This window comes from Protopterus annectens, chromosome 6.part0, assembly GCF_019279795.1.
Source record: "Protopterus annectens isolate FY-2018-M chromosome 6.part0, PAN1.0, whole genome shotgun sequence".
NCBI lineage: Eukaryota > Metazoa > Chordata > Ceratodontiformes > Protopteridae > Protopterus > Protopterus annectens.
Genome location: NC_056737.1, coordinates 573,421,617 through 573,434,660, shown reverse-complemented (window position 1 = coordinate 573,434,660; position 13,044 = coordinate 573,421,617). Strand labels below are relative to the sequence as shown.

At 41.9% G+C, this 13,044-nt stretch overlaps 1 protein-coding gene across 4 annotated transcripts in view; it reads right to left on the bottom strand.

The window, feature by feature from the left end:
* CCHR6.PART0H14orf28 (chromosome chr6.part0 C14orf28 homolog) overlaps positions 1-13,044 on the bottom strand; it is a 522,108-nt gene that overhangs the window by 384,580 nt on the left and 124,484 nt on the right. The gene's annotated exons all lie outside the window — the stretch shown is intronic.

Genomic DNA, 13,044 nt, shown 5'->3' with positions numbered 1-13,044 from the left:
GGTACCTGGTTTCCAGAAATGTGAAAAGACTTGAACAGCTTGGATGATGGCCCTCACTTCCTTCATGCTGATCTGTTCTTTTAACAGCACTGGTTGCCATCTACTCTGTGCTTTCTGGGTGTCTGTTCAAGCCCCCCATGCCTTTTAGAAGGCATCTGTGTGGATTTCCTGAACCAGGGCTGGAGCAGTGAAGGGAAGCCCTGCGTTGAATTTTGCGTGATCCTTCCACCATAGGAGTTCCAATCTAAGGTGTGGTAAAGATGGAATCACTGCATCTAGAGGGTGTAAGTGCTGGAATCACTGCGTCTAGAGGGTGTGAGTGCTGAAACTCAAGTGTTTTAAGGTACCACTGGATTTTCCTCATATGGAGTCTGGCTAGGAGTAGCATTGTAATAGTAGCTGCCACAAACACCAGACAGCACTGGATGAAAGAGACAAGGTTGTGGAAGTAGTTGTTAAGGGCTCTATACCTTTTCTTGATGTAAGAAGGCCTGAATTCTTCTTGTGCTAGCCTGCAGCCCAGAACAACTAGGTTCTGAGATGGCTACATGAAGGATTTTTTGTAGCTGATCATGAACTCCAATCAACGTAGAAAAAGAAGGTGAACTGGAGGCTGAAGTTAGTCAGAGAGATGTGTCCCCAAAGGGAGGCCTTTCATATTTTATTTATTTATTTTACATTTGTTTACTGGGATGGTCCGACTGGGACAGTGCGCCCATTTTCAGCGGAGGCCCGGGGAGAAAAGCTCCAGCATAAGCTTACATACAAAATCATAATATCAAGTAACAGAAATTACAGACAAAAAATGAGTGTTAACACATTTACTGGATAAAAATGTAAAAACACAAATATACAGAGTATCAACTAGAACAAGACTTTAAACACTTGAATATAGACAAATATATGGTTGAACTTGCATATGTGGAGGAACATAAAAAGAAGTTATGTACTCACCATAACATTCCATGTTGGTAGTCCATCTCACCCTTCATTTTTACATATGGGTTCGGAGCTGATCCTCGGCTCCGACTCGGCCGATTTTCAAGCTCAAAGACTTCTGGTTGGCTCATAGCTAAGCAGGTATCCCATGGTGCACCAGTGCAATCCCCAGATCTTGTTTGCTGCTCACTAAAAATAGAAAGAAACCCCTAACCAACAAACTAATACTAAAGGGTCGCCAACCAAGAAATTTACAGTATTACCTCCAGATCTTCCAGGATGGGGGCAGGAGGGCGGGTTGGTAAAAATGAAGGGTGTGATGGACTACCAACATGGAACATTATGGTGAGTACATAACTTCTTTATGTTAGGTAGTCCAATCTCACCTTCATTTTTACATATGGGACAAAGTCCCTAGTGTCTTATTCTTGGGTGGCTCATTGAAAAATACTCCTGAGCACCGTGGAGTCAAAGGATGCTCTACCTCTAGAAGCCAAATCCAACTTATAATGAGTAATGAAGGTGTGAGGGGTAGCCCACATAGCTGCTGCACATATATGATCAATTGGTACCCTAGCTTGAAAGGTTGCAGAGGTAGACAGAGACCTGGAAGAGTGAACCTTGATCCTGTGGGGTAAAGGTCTGCCCTCCGAACTGTAGATGAAAGCTATGCAACTCGAAATCCAGTTAGACAATGTCACCTTAGAAACTGGTAAGCCCAATCTGGAATCAGAAAAGGAAACGAACAACTGGTCTGACTTCAGAAATTCTTTGGTCCATTGCAAATAAAAACGTAGCTGTCTGTGAACATCCAACTGGTGGAAACAGTATTCAGCTGCATTGCTATGACTCGGAAAGAAAACTGGAAGCTCAATGGACTGGTTCAATGTGGCAGAAGAACAAACTTTGGGAACAAATGAAGAACTGGTACGTAAAGAAACCCTGTTTTTATGAAAGACCAAAGTGGCTTAATAGACAGGGCATGTAGTTTAGAAACACGTCTGGCTGATGTAATAGCTACTAAGAACATAGTCTTCCAAGACAAATACTTTAAGGAAGCTGAATGAGACGGTTCAAAGGAAGGGGATGTTAGTTTGGACAACACAATATTTAAGTCCCAAGAAGCCACAGGTTCTTGTAATGGTGGTCTTAGTAATGTGGCTCCTCTCAAGAAAGTTTTGCATAACTTATGAGACATAAGGTTGACATTTGGAGATCCCAAATAAAAATGTGAGATAGCCGCCAATTGTAGTTTGACGGTGGCTGCGGCAGATCCCTGCTGAAAAAGCTCCGAAAGGAAATCCAGAATTACAGGAACGGGAGTGGTGCAAGGATCCACTTTAATTTTCTGTGCCCAAATAGAGAACCTTTTCCATTTACTGTCATACAGCCTTCTGGTTGATGGTTTATGCGAGGATAAAAGAATATGGGACACTTATGACGAAACACCATGAAGCCTGACTAGAGATGGAACTGGAGCAGCCAAGCTGTCTATTTGAGGGTGTGGAGAGAAGGGTGCAGCAAACCCGACATGTGGGTCAATAGATCTGGAACTGGGTCCAGGATCCAAGGATCGTCCAGGAGAAGAGGCTCGAGGAAGGGGAACCAGACCTGATGAGGCCAGTAAGGATCAATGAGGATTAACTTGATTCCCCGTCGGTTGGCTTTCTTTATCACTTTGGGGATAAGAGGGAATGGAGGAAAGGCATAGAGAAGTCCCGTGGACCAGAGCGTCTCTGGGTGCTTCCCCCAGAGGGGGAATTAGGGAAAAATAACTGCTGCACTTGGCATTGACTGGACTGGCAAAAAGGTCACAGCAAGGTTGTTCCCATTTTCGGAAAATCTGTTCCACTATTTCCCGTTTCAGAGACCACTCGTGGGGAAGCAAGATTACCCGACTCAGCTTGTCGGCTATCACGTTGGTTGTCCACGGAATATGCGTTACCACCAGAAAGCGCTGGGAAGAAATCACCCATTCCCAAACTCGCATGGCCTCTCGACAGAGTGGGTAAGATCTGGTACCATGCTGTTTGTTGATATACCACACAACCGACATGTTGTCCGATTGTATCGCAATCGTCCCTGGAGGAAGAAGGTCCTGAAATGCTTGCAATGCCAGAAGCACAGCTCTCATCTCCAGAACATTGATATGCAGATGAGCCTCGTGTTCTTGCCATGAGCCGTGGACAGTCCTGCCAAGATAATGCCCCCCCACCCGACCTGGGAGGCATCCGTGGTCACAGTGGCAACGGGTTGGGTAGGCACAAAGGGAGCTCCTGTGAACAAGCTGTTGGGGGCTATCCACCAACGAAGGTCCTTTTTGCATGATTCCGTCAGCAGAATAGGGTGATTCAGCTGTAGATATTGGAACGACCACTGGGAGAACAGGAGCCATTGAAGGATTCTCATATGCAACCTGGCTAAAGGTATTAACAGAATGGTTGAAACCATCGTTACAAGAAGTTGAAGAATCCATTTTGCTTTGACCTTCCGAAGTGGAAAAAGATGCTGAACTTGTGAGATGAGGTTTTATGCTCTTTCGGCGGGAAGACGAACTGTCATATCCACTGTGTCTACCTCTGTGCCTATACAATTCACAGATTGCGAGAGCAGTAATGCAGATTTTTCCCAATTTATGGAGATCCCTAGTTGAGCTCAAAGCTGGATGGTGGCGTCCCTGTTTTGGAGAAGTAGATGCCTGGTGGGGGCGGTAAGGAGCCAGTCGTCCAAACATGGAAACACCTGGAATCCCTGATGTCTCAGGTGAGCTGTCACTACTGCCACGCATTTGGTGAACACCCTGGGAGTTGTGGTGAGACCAAAGCGCAGAGCACAAAACTGATAATGGCTGGCTCCCAGCAGGAAGCACAGATACCTCCTTGATGCCTTGTCCATTTTTATAGGGTAGTATGCGTCTTGGAGATCCATAGAGCACATCCAATAGTCTTTCCCTAACAACGGGAGTATCGACTGCAATGTGACCATCCAAAACTTGTCCTTTTTCACGGATTTGTTTAATATGCTGAGGTCCAATACTGGCCTCCAGTCTCCGGTTCGTTTTGGGACTAAAAAGAACCTGGAGTAAGTTCCAGATCCTGTCTGCTCTGCTGGGACTGGCTGGATGACTCTTTTTGAGAGCAACTTGTTGATCTCCACAGTTGCCTGATCCCTGTGATTGGGTGGAACATCTGGGATCTTCTTGGGAACAAACGCTGGAAGGGAAAAGGGTATGATATAGCCTCTAGTAACAACTCTTTGTACCCACTTGTTTGGGTTATATTTAGCCAGGCTTCTGAATACAAAGAGATGTGACCCCCGACTGGCCCCAGAGAAACGCAGTCAGGCCCCACATCAAGAGCGCTGATAAGGCCGGCCTCGAAAGGAACCACGGCCTTGCTGGTATTGCGGACTGCCCCTGCCTCTAGGGCGAAGTCTACCATTTCCTCCTCCTCTGCCTCTGAAGGAGGATTCACTCTGTGTGTCTGGAAAGGCCCTCTGTGACTTTCTGAACCACATCTTACCTCCCCTTTGACCTTTAGGGTATGGTCGAGAGGGGACGGTAAAATGGACTCCCACGGCAGAAAGAGTCTTTCCTTCCTGTTCACACCTAGTAAGTGTTTCTTTCACCTTGTAACCAAACAAGGAGGAACCATAAAATGGGTCGTTGGTGAAGATGGACTTAAAAGGCTCCGTAAAGTTGCATAAGCGCATCCAGGGGTGGCGCCTAAGGGCAACTCCTGAACCCGCTGCTCTGCTCACTCCATCAGCCACATGAGAGATAAGCCACATGGAGGAGTTAACTACCAAATTTAGGGTGGACAACTGAGCAGAGATCCTATCAGGGACTCCCTCAGGACAAGCACCCTGTATGGAATCTCCTAACTCCTTGAGGAGATCCCTCTGCAACCTCGTGAAATGGGTAAGATAGTTCAGAGATCGAAGTGTAAAAGCTGCTGAACTAAATACACGCTTCCCAAATATGTCCATCTGTCGAGACTCCTTGTTTGGCAGATGAACAGAGGAAGAAGTCTCCACCAACTCCTTCTTCATGGCCACCGCCACCACCATGGCATCTACGAGAATGCCCTTAGACAAGAATTCTTTTCCAGGAGGGGCAGACAGGAATTTATTTGGTCTTCTAGGGACTGGCTCCATGGCATCGGGAATATCCCACACATTCAGACTAACCAGATCCATTAGCTCGTCAAAAGGTGGAGACACCCAAGAGGCAAAGGGTTGAGACCCGAAAGCCTTCAGGTACACAGACTCCTTATCAGAAGTGTTGACAGTGGGCCAGTTTCACCTCTGTTTAAGGATCTCTAAAATGTCCACAAAGAAGACATCATCAGAGGACGACTTAGGGGACACCTCCAACTCATTGAGGTCAGTGTCCAATGTCACAGACTCATCCTGGGAGTCAATATGTTTCCTCTTGCATTTTCTCTTCCGAGGGGGCTCCTTGAAAGGACCTTCTGGGGAGGCCCCAGAAGAGTGTGGGCCACCAGCCGGTGGCTCCTGAGGCTGTGAGTCTCTGCTGTCTCCGGAGAGAGTAGGTACTGAGACCGAAGTGGAAGCCCTGGGGGGAAGAGTGCTTGTACCACTGGCAGGGGCTGTAGATTGTGACAGCACACTCCTCATCACCTCAAAAGCAGACCTCTCCAGCTCCGAAGACCGTCCCCGCTCCAAAGAGACAAAGGACGGTGCTGGAGCCCGAGCCATCGGCTCCGAGATAGATGCAGAGTCTGAGCTCACCCTGACGAAAACACCGAGAGGAAGGATCGGAACCGACGAAGATCGATTCAAACCCTCCCCCTTGGCGCTGACAGAAGAGCTTCGGTCCCTGGACATGACAGAAGGAGCCGAGCATGTTGGAGCCAAACTCGGCTCCAATGCAACAGCAAGAGGAGCCAGAACCAAGGGTTACTCCGTTGGTAACAAGCACTCTGGCTCCAAAAAACCAACAAGGCTTGGAGGAGGAATCATGGATGAGGACAAGACTAGTTCGAGTGGCTCCAGAGCTGACTGGGTCGGAGCCAACAAAAATTTAGGCAGGGCAGATGACTTCAGGAGTCTCAGTACTACCCTCTCCACATCTTCTTCCGAAAGACTCCTGGAAGATCTAGAAGATAAAGTTGGGGATCTCGACCTAGCAGGCACTGGAGATTTGGCCATCAAGGAGACCGGTAGGGACTCTACAGACCGGCTCCGAGAAGTAGAGTCAACTATTTCCAAGGGTTCAGCAGTCGGCACCGAAGCACCTGTGACTGACTCTGAAACCACAGTGCTGTGCTCTCTTTCGGCTCCGAAGACTGAGGAGTCGAGGAGGCAGATTTTGTTAATTTGGCAGGCGGCTCCACAACACCAGCCGGTGCCAGAGAAGGCCTTGTTGACCCTTTTGATTTTGAGTCAGATCTTGACTTTGAAGACTTAAGATGAAGAAGCCGAAGAACCAGATAAAGCTTCCTCGGAGGTTGGCTTCAGAAGACCCCTGAGTATCAGTTTGTTCTTTCTCTCCTGCAACACTCTAGGAGAGAAAACATGACAGAACAAACACGATTATTGCAAATGGATGGCTCCCAAGAAGAAGACACAGCTACTATGGCCATCCGTCAAAGACATTTTCTGGGAGCACTTCATACATTTTTTAAACCCAGAAGGTTTGTGCTCCTTGCAACCAGAGGAGAAAAGAGAAAGAGAATGACTGAGGACTAGGTCCTCTAACTAAAACGGGCCTAGCCCTGCAGAAGAATTACACGAGGACTAGGTCCTCTAAGTTAAACGGGCCTAGCCTGGTGTAAGAAAAAACTAGGTCTTTCACTAAACAACAGACAGATATTCAGTCACACAGGCCTGCTGTGGCATTTTAACAGTTTTTTCTTATATCCTGGACTATTAATAAAGGTGTGGAGCCTGAACTTCTTGTGGAATTTTTTGTGCTGTGACATTTCAACAGTTATTTCATATATTGTGGACTATACAAAAGGGTTGGAGCCTGCTACAGTGTTTTTTTGTTTCAACAGTTTATTTACCTTTTGGTGCTTTTTTCTGCTTCCTGGTAATAAAACTTAAACTACAATTATTGTATGTTGTACCTTCCCCCACCAATGGAGAGAAGTGGTGGGGGCTAAAGTACCTAAATTCCCAAGAACACTATTATTCAAAATGGGCTTAAAGTAACCCAGGGTTCTCTTTTGTTGAATCTCACTAATTAGTTAATCCACTAGGAAAGTAGGACAACCCCTTTACAAAACATATAGCTTAATTTAGTACACTCATTCAAAAAGTCTTCTTCCAAAGTTGTCATCCTAGCCGCCCTCACTAATTGGCCCTTCACCACTGATCGTTTCTGGTTAAAAGGGTGGGCACTTGAAAAATGTAAAAAAGAGTTAGAGTATGTGCCTTTCCTAAAAAATACTAGCAACATAATTAGCAATGTAGTTACTGATTTCCAGAAGTTTTATTTTTGGATTGTCTGATGATCAATCTTGGTTGTTGCTATAATAAGCTTTTCTGTCCTATTTTATGCATTGTTTGCCATAGTTCCTTAATTGCCTATATTGCTGCAGGGATGTTTGAGACTTGGTGTACAGCCATGATTTCCAGGCTTTATCACTAACATGGATGAGTTGCTTTGTTTTTCTAGTTAATTAAGGGGTTGGTTTACTATTCTGGTTCGTAATAGTGCTTGTTCGTCAGAATATTTAAAAATATTGCATTAAATGGGTCTACTGAATCATCAAGTGAAAAAGTTTTACATGGAGGCCAGTTGACCTGGAGCAGGCTGAAAGTAAGTTTCTTTACTGAAATTACTGAAGTTTCTGACTGTGTTATAGTGATGAACACTGTTGGGCTGTTTGGGGTGTCTGATTATGTAGCTTAGCCAGGGGTCACAGGCTATTGGTAGGGCGTCACTTGTAACAAAACTGTTTGGGGTGGATGCTGGAATCCAGTCTTGGATGGATTCTTTAGATGTGCCTTGTTAATTCAAGTTGGAGTTTTGATCAAACTGAGAGAAGCCATACAGTGGAATTAAATTTGTTTTTTTTTGTTTTTTTGCAGTCCATTTTAACATGCCCTAGCAAGATTGTTTTTCACTCTCATGTTGCCCGAGATCCAGTAGATCTCTTCCACGATAGGATTGCTGTTATCAGGTGGTATGTATAGACCTATGACGGGTAGAGATTTGTGATTATACAGTTTGAGGAGTGGAATGAAAAGCTCAACATTGTTGAAAGTGAGTATAGTAACATGGTAAGTGCAGGGATCTAAAATACTTTGTAAAAAAACAGCAACTACGGGTCTACTTCACATAACCGAACGCTCAAATGTTCAAAATTCATATGGCCAAGACCATATAATCGAACATTTGAATGTTCGAAAATGTGAAGTAGACCCATAAAAATAAAAAAAAACACACATTAAACTGTGTATAGAGGGGGGGGGCTTTGCCCCCCCTGCACCCCCGACACCTCCCTTACTTAAATATACCAACTCCGAGAATGCACTACAGCGAGAACAAGGGAAATCTCCTGGTCCGTGCTGTATGCGATTTCCCGTTCAGAATGTCGGTATTTCAAAACTTCGAACATATGGTCTGCGATCATATGGGTTTGGAAGTTTTGAATTTTGGCATTCTGAAGGGGACCCACAACTACACCTGCTTTTTTGTTGAGTGTATCTAGTCTACTATAACCTGGTGGAAGTATTTCTGCATCTTTGGTTACTGGCTTTTGTGGCAGCCTCTCTACTCCGGGCCAGTGATCAAGGAGCCTCAATCCTCACCAATGACACAGGTGAGAGACTGTCACTAAAAAGAGGAATGGATTTACACAGTATTTTCAAATGCAGCTCTCTGCATCAAGCACAGTTTCCACCAACAGCACAAAAGGAATACACTCCAGACCCGGGACTGGACTCTCTGTCTCTTCAGACCCCAAACAAGGCTAGCTTTGGAGCACCGTGTCCCAGTTCCAAGTAGTTGACACACCCACATCTGGGTATTTGGTTTTCACACACACACACACACACACACACACACACACACACACACACACACACACACACACACACACACACACACACTCATTCACTCCTGGGAAAGGCTGGCAAAAATTTATTGCTGTACCCCTTCTACCCAGACTATAAGGTAACCTCGCTGCCACCAGTCAACCACTCTAAGGCTCTTACAAGGGTATCCAATTATACTGAGTAAATTGAATACTATTATAAATAGTAGAATGTAACCAAAGCAGCAAGGCTTTTTGGAGTGGACAAGGCATCACTAAAATAAGCAAAAGCATTCTCAAGGTATTGAAAGTATTCTCTAAAAGACCAGCCACAATGAAAGGTATAAAAATATTTAATAAGTATCTAGTATTCTCATGCTTTATTAAGTACAGCAAACACCAGAATTTCAAGCACAGGAGAAATAATGATAACACAGTTGGACAGATTCAAACATATGTAGAAAAACAATACTTAACTAATCTCAATGTATTTCCTGACTGTTGAAAGAATAACCATTTCCTAGATAACTTAATACAGCACGGCAAGATTAGATGCCAAGATGCTTACTTCCACAAGGCAAGGTGATGAGCTGCTAACTGTCATAGATCTTTTATAGCAGGTTCCAAAGAAAACAAAACTAACTGCTGGGTGAGTTTCATCCTCTCAGTGCTGGTTACAGAATTACATCACATTTGATCATCTGACTCTGGTACAATACGCACTCAGAGCTTTGCTAAGATATGTTGCATTATCTGAAAGCTATAGAACAATTTCAAAAACTTCTACTCTTCCCTTCCAGAATTCTTTGTTTAAACATAAACATTTAATCAGTTATAATAACACTGTTGATACATTCCTAACACAAGCATCTGCACAAATCAGTGCAATAGTCAAATGACACAAAATTATTTACAAAACTCCAGCTAACTATGCTGGCATATGTTACACATGCACTGCAGTATTCTCTCTGGCACAGATGGCAACACCCCACATCATCACGACTTTAACCAGGTTTATTTAGCTAAGAAAAGATCAGGGAAGTTGTGGGCAATGCAGGCATGAAATTCTGTGATTTTGTTATAAAGACGTCTTAGGTTACTGTGCAGTATTTTAAGTCCTTGGTGGTTGGAGAGGTTGCCTCTTGCTATTTTGGGATGTGTGGGGGGCTAGTATAATGGGGTTTGGGGTTAGATTAGTCAGGCCCTGATTAGGATGTATACCCCTTCCAGTATTATTGTTCAGTAAGCAATATGGATACTGGAGACACATTTCGGTTTGAGTTGTTACATGAGTTTGGATAAAGGTGGAGCTTGTGCCACTTGCCTGAATTTCAAGGTGCTAATCTACTTAATGTTGAGTAGGCTGGAGGAGATATTAGAAAAATGTGCTGTGGTATTCTTGCTTAAGTACTGTGCAGTAGGTATAGGAAAGTAACAGTGGGAGATGGACTCACGATAGCTGATTGAGAATGTGAGTAAAGTGAGAAATGCTAGTGACAGAAGATGAAGTAGTGGCATATGTGGGATTTAGATGGATGTACAGATAGGTGAGGAGTTTGGAGGGATGTAGTTATAGCCAGTGGAGATTAAAGGGAGAAGTAAAGAAGAGTAAATGATAGGCAAGATTGATGAGGCAAGTACAGGGATTAATAGGTAGGTATTAACAAAATATATGAATGAGGATGAATTTATATGGAGAGGAGTCTGGAGGTGTAGAGCAGATATGATACGGAAGGGTAGTAAGAAATAAAGATCTGCTGGCAACACTGAAAATAACAGTTGCAAACTTAACTCTTTTAAAACAATTTTATTGAATTTTAACCATACAGAATTCAAACAGAGAAATACATTGAAGAAATTGTGCGTTAAGAAAAAAACAATTATACAAATAAGTTCAATAACAAGTAATATATTTGCAACGATGTCTACTAAAACACATTAACAAACCGCTAAATGAAAAAATGAATTAACAACATTTTTAGAAATTGTGTAAGTTTTTTACTAGCAAAATTTTTAAATTCAACCACAGATTATAAGAATAAGATGTTCTAGTAGTTCTAGATTTAATAGTCATTATTTCTAGTTGACATAGTTCAGCAAGAAGATTCTTAAATTCAGTAAATGAAGGAGAAGATTCAGAATTCCAATTCCTGGTTATGATTTTTCTAGCTACGGTCAAAACAGACCATAATAAAGGATACTTATTCTTCTGATACTTTTAGGAATTGGAGTGTTAAACAAAATTAAAGATTTAGAGAAGACAAATTTATCAAAGAAAAGGGCTTGAAGAAAATTATTAATATTATTCCAATATTGTTCAAAGTTATACCGTCATAAAACATATGTGACCAGTCTGCTTTGGTCTTCAATCTACATTTCCAACACAATGTCTTTTGTTTACTAATCAGTTCTAGTTTATAAGGTATACAAAAGACTACTGAAACATTTCCATGAGTATATTCTCCACTTAAGAGAGAATGTAGTTTGTCTGGATGATTCCAGAATTATTTTCTTATCATCAGATGGTGGGTTGTTATTAGTTGAGGCAAAGTAGTTCCAGTAATTATCAGATATTTCTTTTGTTCTCTTGTTGATTATTCTATAAATTCTTGAAAGTTTACACTCATTTAATGTATCTTTATGGGTGAGCATGGTTAGAAGGTTTATTAGTTTGGGTAATGGTGTTCTTGAGTTTAGTGGATACAATTGATTTTGTCTGTCATGAAGTGTCTAAATGTTTGAAGCTGTAACAATACACTTTTGTTTAAGTTGTATTTTACTGTTAGATGGTGTAAAGAGATTAATTTATCCCCTTCCAAAAACTGATACCAAAAAATAGATTCTTGTCCTTAAGCAGAGTAATGTCAGAAAAATTAAAAGTTAAAATAACATCTTTTGTGTAGGCAATAGGGAATAGTGTGAATATCCAGTATTTGTAATTCATATTTTTATAAACAGCATTTAAAAAATTCTTTAATAAAATTTTCATGCAGTAGGGACAGTTATTAGGAAATTTGTTTAGCATAAAATAATATTTTAAAATCCAAATAAATGGATTATTCAATATTAAGAGTTTGTTGGAGTTAGACCTTTCAAATGTATTAAAGCAAAGGGCTTCTTAGAATTGTTTCCATCTAGCTGAATAATATTCATTAGTTAGTAAAGAGAAAAAGTCTTAACTACAGAAAATATAGAATATAATTCTATATCAGGCAACCTTATTCTTCCTGAAGACCAGTCTCTCACATGATGTAGAAGGGCTACTCTAGGTATATTTGGACCCCACAAACATTTCAAAATTAACTTATTAAATTCTTTTATCAATGTTTTTGATGGCATTAATGATGTGGATTGTATGACAAATTATATTGGGTAATATGATCATTTTAATAATCAAAAGTTTTTCATCCATTGTAAATAGAAGTTGATTCCATTTAGTTATTAGATTTCTTATGGAGGATATGCAGTTGTTATAATTTAATTTTGTTATATCATTTGTATTATTAGTTAATATAATTCCTAAATAAGTTAAAGAATCTGTTCTAACCAAATTTGTTTGCATCTTTCGGCTTTTTCCGGTTAGGGGTCGCCACAGCGGAACTCCGGTCCGCTAATGATTGGCAGTAGATTTTTACGTGCCGAGTTGCCCAGCCCTGACGCACAACCTTCAACGAAGGTACACCCATTCATGCATGTTTCCACACAGAAGATGCTCTAGCTGAGAATTGAATGGGACAATGTCTTGCTGTGGGGCGACAACGCTACCGCAGCACCACTAACCAAATAATTTGTAAATTTCTGATCCCAATTGTTAGTGTTTGAATTTATGGAAAGTATTTTTGTTTTGTTATCGTTAGAAATTAGACCAGATCGCGTTTGAAAACATTCCATAATATCAAAAATATTTAGTAAAGTTTCATTTGTTCCATTAACAGTAAGGAGGATGTCGTCAGCAAATAGTTGCACTTTAGAAGATACTTCAGAATTCACATTAAAAGAGTAAAGGAGAAAGGGGGCATCCTTGTTTATTTCCCCTGTTTATCGATATGTTTTGAGAGATATAAGAGCCAGTCTTTATATATGCCTGACGTCCCTTATA